The 7,032-nt window shown below is 43.1% G+C and overlaps 1 pseudogene; it reads right to left on the bottom strand.

The window, feature by feature from the left end:
• Positions 1 to 2,546: 2,546 nt before the first annotated feature.
• LOC141171680 (chemerin-like receptor 1) lies at positions 2,547 to 6,027 on the bottom strand (annotated as a pseudogene).
• Positions 6,028 to 7,032: the final 1,005 nt, after the last annotated feature.

The raw sequence follows: 7,032 nt of genomic DNA on the forward strand, positions 1-7,032 counted from the left end.
TACCACAGGTGGTGTTACAAACTCTTATAAAATTAACAATTATCCACCCTTTTAAAGAGTGACCCCAGGGTATGGGCCAAGGAGCCGACCACCGCGACATCCCAAAGGCCAGGCAAAGGCCCGGGTGACCTCATCGACTGGCTGACTGTGGGTTGACAGTAAGTGGGATCTCCAACCTTGTCATCATCACCCTGTGTGTTATCACACCCGTCGTCCTCAAAGCCAACCTCTTCCTGCCCTGACCGAAAAGTCAAGTTGTCGCTCCAATCAGGTATTTGAGTCTCATCATCGTCTTCATCATTGTCTCCACCAACAGTAGTTACAGTTTGGGAACGAGGGTCTACATTATGCTCAGAACCTTCTTCATCTGGTCCTGGATCCGACTTATAAAGATTCTGGGCATCAGTGCAGATCATTTCCTCGTCTGGATTAACAGAAGCTCTGGAGCAGACCTCCGTTTCCCAGGCTATAGTATGAGTAAACAGCTGTGCAGACTCAACCATCTGTGTTACCCCATACTCAGACGGGCAGCTGGAGACTTGGGAGCTGTGAGGAAGCAAGTGCGATTGGGGTGACACCTCTGAGGACTGGAGTATTTGTGATGTTGAAGCTGAGGTGGAGGAGAGCCCACTTGAAGGAGCACTTGATATCCGCTGAAGCACCTGCTGTTTTTGTGCCTCATCTGGAATTTGTAGCGATGGGCGTGTCCGTAACAAAGGGATCGTATCACATTGTCCACGAAAAGAAGTCGACATGTTAGTTTGGCTGGAAGATGGTCTTTCTTCTGCAGATGTTAATCCCCCCCTACCGCGGGGGCCTCGACCCACCAGCGGACAGGCATCAGTATTAGGAAAGGGGGGCTGGCCGTCAGGGTCCACCGCGGCTCTGGCACAAACCCGGTGACACGGAGGTGGCACGGGCAGGAACGGACTGGCCGTGTCGGCTTCTCACTTTTTGGATTTTAGAAGGGCATGACATGCCTATATCTGTGTCTCCCCCTCCTTTTACTCCTCCACCTCTTTTATTTTCGCATGACTATATGTACTTGTCACTTTTCCATGTGTTAGTTATGTCTTCTGAGCAGTTTGTCAGCTTTTGGACACCTTTGAAGGTGTTTTCTATGTGTTTCTATGTGTTTTTGTTTGCCTGCCATTGGTTTTAACGGTGTTCTAAGGTGTTCGACGAACAGTTCGACGAACAGTTCGGCGAACACACGGGTGTTCGACGAACCGAACCGAACTCGAACACTACGGGGGTGGCTCAACACTATTCCTGACCTTTCTCAGAATCATCTTTACCAAACGAGACGAGATCTTGCATGCAGCCCCAGATCGAGAAAGATTGACAGTCAACTTGTATTTCTTCCGTTTTCTAATAATTGTGCCAACAGTTGTTGTCTTTTCACCAAGCTGCTTGCCTATTGTCCTGTAGTCCATCCCACCCTTGTGCAGGTCTACAATTTTGTCCCTGGTGTCCTTGGTCAACTCTTTCGTCTTGACCATGGTGGAGAGGTTGGAGTGTGAATGATTGAGTGTGTGGACAGATGTATTTTATAAATATAAAGAGTTCAAACAAGTGCAATTAATGCAGGTAATGAGTGCAGAGTAGGAGGGATTCTTAAAGAAAAACTAACAGGTCTGTGAGAGACAATTCTTGCTGGTTGGTCGGTGATCAAATATTTATTTCATGCAATAAAATGCAATTTAATTATGTGAAAATCATACAATGGGATTTTCTGTTTTTATTAGTTTTAGATTCTGCCTCTCACAGGTGAAGTGTACCTACAATAAAAGTTACAGGACTCTCCATTCTTTTTAGGAGGGAAAATTTTCAAAATCGGCAGTGTATCAAATACTTATTTTCCCCACTGTATATCTGAAATCCTGAAAGAGCTCTTAGAGACACAAATTGTGTATACCATCGTTTATTTGCTGGGCATTGGGTGGGCTTAGCCTCTAAGTCTGCTCCATATACTCGCTCCTTATTTGTGCTGTACATGTTTGGTGGATGTTAAACTTCATCAAGGTAAAAATGAAAATGCTAAAATTGCATCTATTATTGTTTCTGCATCTCCCACAAAAAATAATTTTTTTTTATGAAAGTTATCATGCAGATTAAACAATTGTCCAGAAGAAATGTCATGTCACATGTACCCCAAAAGGTACCATTAAAATGTACAACTTGGAACACAAAAAGAAAGTTCTCAAGCAGGAAAAAAATTAAAAAGTGTCTAAAAATAACAACACAAACTATTTGTTTTTCAAAGTTCTAATACAAAACTAAAGCCAACAAACAATGGTAAAATTTATTTTTTTGTACAATTTTACCCCTACTGGAATTTTTCCCTATTTAGCAGAATATATGAAAGAAAGGAAGGCTGTCATTCAGAACTATGGAGTATCCAGCAAAAACAAGCCTTCATACAGCTCCGTTGACAGGAAAATAGTTCTTGGGATGCCAGGAGAAATAAAACAGTGAAGAAAAAGAAAAATGACCACATCTCAAAGGGGTTAAGAAGTTTGGCATACAGTAAACAGGAATGTATTTTAAACAACTGTACTGCGAGTATTTCCTGTATCTTCTTGTTCACTACAAAGCTCATTAGGATAGTCAGCTAAAGCTCTTTCTAGCCTGGAGGGGATGGATCTGCAGAAACCTTGTTCGAAATCTTGTCCCATAAAAACATAAATGATTGGATTGATGCAACTGTTAAGACAAGCCAGGAGGGTAACAACAATATTAATTGTATTGAACGTAATAAAATTGCTATTATACTTGTGTGTCAAAGGCCAGATGTAATATGGAAACCAGCAAATAAAGAAACACAATATAACAGCGGTGATGATCCTGGAGGATCTCTGAGATCGCTGCGATCTCTTACTTTGTCTTATTTTGTAGAAAACTGTAATATAACTGATCAGGATGATGAGAAAAGGGACCACAAACATCAGAACTAATCTCAGCAGTCTAATTTTTTTGTCTTATTTCATAGAGATTAGGATCTCTAATATTAAATGCTAGACACCATTCCCTGAAATCATGCAAATAAGTATTGTAAACATAATACACTAAACCAGTTATAATTAAGCTCAACCCCCAGATGATCGCTGCAATGATTCTCACCAGTTTATAAGTTCTATGAACTTTTGCCCAGAATGGCCACATGACAGATACACAGCGGTCAACACTTATGGCCATCAGGAGAAGAACGCTGGCGTTCATGTTTAGATTAAAAAGAAAAATGCTCAATATGCAATATTTATAATCAAGGAAAAATGAGAAATATGTAGCCCATTCTGCAATTCTCAAAGGAAGGGATGAACAGCACAGGAAGTCTGCAATGGCCAAGTTGAGGAACCACACGGCATTGACTGTCTTCTTCATCCGAAATCCAGCAATCCAGATGACTAATCCATTACCGATAATCGCGAGAGCAAAAACAATGCTGAATAAGATAATTGACATCTTTGGTAAAATGTTCCAATAATAGTAGATAGAGAGGTATGTGTCATCTGTCCAGTAGAAGTCATAATATGACCTGAGAAGACATGATAGGGTTTACATTAGGCCCTTAAATAATTTATAGTTTAAAAATTTCTATCTTGCATACAAGGGTATATGCAGAAGGGGGGTCTGAAATGAAATTGAGTTAACACTGTAGTTCTATAGGTCATACTACCTTATTTCTCCCCTTTCTAGAACTGCACATAACAGAGCTTATTGCCACTTTGTTATTTCTTTGCCCAGTAAAACCATGAGAATTTTTTACAATTCCTGTCAAGAAATTTGTGAAACCTGCATTTAATGTGACTTTACATCTATAGTTTAGAGTGATATACAGTGGATTGTCAGAGAATTCATCCCCCTTGGCTTTTTACATATTTTGTTACATTACAACCTGTGTTTAAATATGTTGGTAATCAGATTGTGCGCTATGCATAAGCACTAAATAGTATAACTTGGTGAAATGAAGTGAGAAAAAATATAGGCATATGTAGGGGTTTTATTCACTTGGGTGCAACGGGAGGCAAACAGGAAGCATGTTCCTTTAAAAGTCCATGTCAGTTTATTACTCCATAAACTACAAAAAAAACAAAAGAAATACAAATTGCCTTCAGTTAAGGCAAACAAAGTAAAGTGTCCTTTAAGCAAGTCTCTGCTGGGCCAGTCCTGTGGGCACACAGGCTTGGTAGTGTCCAGTATCCTGGCTCGGCCTGGAGACAACAACACACAGAAGACCTTCTCCCTTCAAATGCACAGACCATGTGCCAAACAAACGGCCTTCATTTTAAAGGTGGTTAACCACACCCAGATGTGAGGTATATGGGTAGCTGGACCCACCCACCTCTCCAAACTACCTGTAACCCAGTCGCAGGTACACAAATCAGTCCTCTTACGTGCACTAGAGCAACACTCCAGGTTACATCACAGAGGACAGCCATCTCTGTGATACATACAGTAACTCCCATCATCTATGCAACCGTTAGCTGCCTTACATACCTCCTCCCTCTTCCTAAAGTCATGGGGCTTGGCACCTTCTACTACCAGACTGGAGATTCTCAAGAGGGCTTCGGCATTACCATGTAGCTTCCCTGCTCTAGGTTCTACATGGAAGTTGAAATCTTGAAGGGCTAAGAGCTAGACGGTGACCCTAGCATTTTTCCCCTTTGTTTCCCTTATCCACCTGAGTGGGGCATGGTCGGATACCAATCTAAATTTCCATCCCAACAGGTAGCACCGTAATGTGTCCAATGCCCACTTTATGGCCAAGCACTCCTTTTCTACAACCAAATAATTCTTCTTGCATGAGGACACTTTCCTACTCAGGTAGAAAACCGTGTGCTCCTCCCCGTGTATTTCCTGGGAAAGGACTGGTCCTAAACTGACATCTGAGGCGTCCGTTTGGAGTACAAAGTATTTCTTAAAGTCGGGGGCAACCAGAACCGGTCAGGGAACAAGTGGCCGCTAAGTGGCCTGGGCTGTGGCGCCTCCAGAAAATGACCTCACCCATAGGGACCTTGGCCATTACCTTCCCCACCCCTTTGGACCTTGGACGCCCTACCCCCTTTTGGTCCCACTCATCCTTTTGGGATCCCCAGTATGGAGTGTGCTGCCTTCCCAAGGAACCCTCAACCCCCTGATATCTCTCGACCAGTCCAATCAGTTCATGGGCATTCCAGGAATCACCCTGGTCAATCCAAGTCTGTATTGGCCTCAGCAGGGAAGGCACAAACGGGTCCATCACCACTCGCTCTATCATCTGCGCAGGCATAGAGGACTATGGCTGCAGCCACTTATGGACAAGGTGCAAAAAGGTCAAACATGTGGGAGCAAGGGGGTTTGTCCCGGTGATACGCCCTGTGGTGGATCCACTGCACCCTGATAGTCATTGTCACCCCCAAGCACACCAGAGTCTCGGTTTTTAGCTTACCATACTCTTTAGTGTCCTGCAAAGCTAAATCATAGTAAGCCTTCTGGAGCTCCCCCGTCAAGTATGGTGCCAGTACCTCTGCCCACTGCTCTGGCGGAACTTTCTCCCTCTCGGCGAACCTTTCAAACACCATCAGGAAGGTCTCTATGTCATCCCCCAGGGTCATTTTTTGCAAGGCCCATCTTACCGCCTTCCGGATGTGAGAGTCATCAGCCGGATTTGGGGTGCTTGTCCTGCCCTGGATGGCGGTTGCCAGAAGCTGCATCTGCTGCCGCTGTTCCTTCTGGTGCTGTTGGATCTGCACCAGAAGGAACAGCACCAGCCTGTAGGTCTCCTGCTGGTGCTGCTGTGACTGGATCAGGTGTTTCAGCAGCCTCCATTTTGTCTGGCAATGCTTGCTGGCTTGCGGCAGCCACCTAGGCCTACATAAGTATATTAAATATTACTTGTAAAAAGAGATTGGACATGAGCCTTTAAATAATTCTTTATTGCAAATACTGTATACGTTATACATACCTTCGGCCTGTGGGCGTGGCCTCAATCTCCATACACCATACTCCATACACGACTTCTAGTCGGATGCGCCCACTGGCCATTCATGTCATTAGACGGGGCGTAGCCTCCCTCCATACAAGCGTATGGAGCGAGGCGGCGCTGCATGGCTGGGGGTATGCATAACGTGTACATAGCCTCCGGTATCAGGTCTCATACCAACGAATCCACACAGCACTCTTTCCAAAAGTGTCTTTGAAGGATTTCATGGGGATCAGAATTTGACAAGCTTTGCACATCTTGCAAGTTAAAGAAACCTGGATATCTTATTGTCAATACTCTATCATTTCCCCATTAAATCCTTCAAAGACGCTTTTGGAAAAAAATTTGTTCTACAACATGGCTGGGGGTATGCATAACGTGTACATAGCCTCCGGTATCAGGTCTCATACCAACGAATCCACACAGCACTCTTTCCAAAAGTGTCTTTGAAGGATTTCATGGGGATCAGAATTTGACAAGCTTTGCACATCTTGCAAGTTAAAGAAACCTGGATCTCTTATTGTCAATACTCTATCATTTCCCCATTAAATCCTTCAAAGACGCTTTTGGAAAAAAATTTGTTCTACAACAACATCTTAACTATTCCTCTATTTGAGTGATATACTGTCTGGAATGTACCTGCGGGTTAAAATATGTGGGTAAGACCAGCAGAGATTTGAGAGCATATCAGGAGTATTATCAATTTTGATAAGGATAAAAACACGAGCCAGGAACAGCAAAGAGTTTTTACTTCCACTCCCATCGCACAACATTTCAAATATAAATACGGTTTACAGTGGAAAGAACTTAAAGGGTGGGCAACCTATCAACAGAAATAGGATATCAGGGGTGGAGACATGGACTCGATACTCTTAAAGAAAAAAAGTGATTAGATATTCACGCTTAACACCGTTAACCCTCATGGACTGAATGAGAATTTTAATTTTGGTTGCTTTTTATAACATGACATCCAGAATTTGCCTGTTTGAAATTCTCTTCTTCTCCTCTTCCAATATTAGTATCAGATATAATGTGTAGGTACCTAATAGGCCTATATGTGGGGCCCT

Source organism: Phyllobates terribilis, unplaced genomic scaffold, assembly GCF_046119375.1.
Source record: "Phyllobates terribilis strain yellow unplaced genomic scaffold, ASM4611937v1 Scaffold_12__6_contigs__length_324123572, whole genome shotgun sequence".
NCBI lineage: Eukaryota > Metazoa > Chordata > Amphibia > Anura > Dendrobatidae > Phyllobates > Phyllobates terribilis.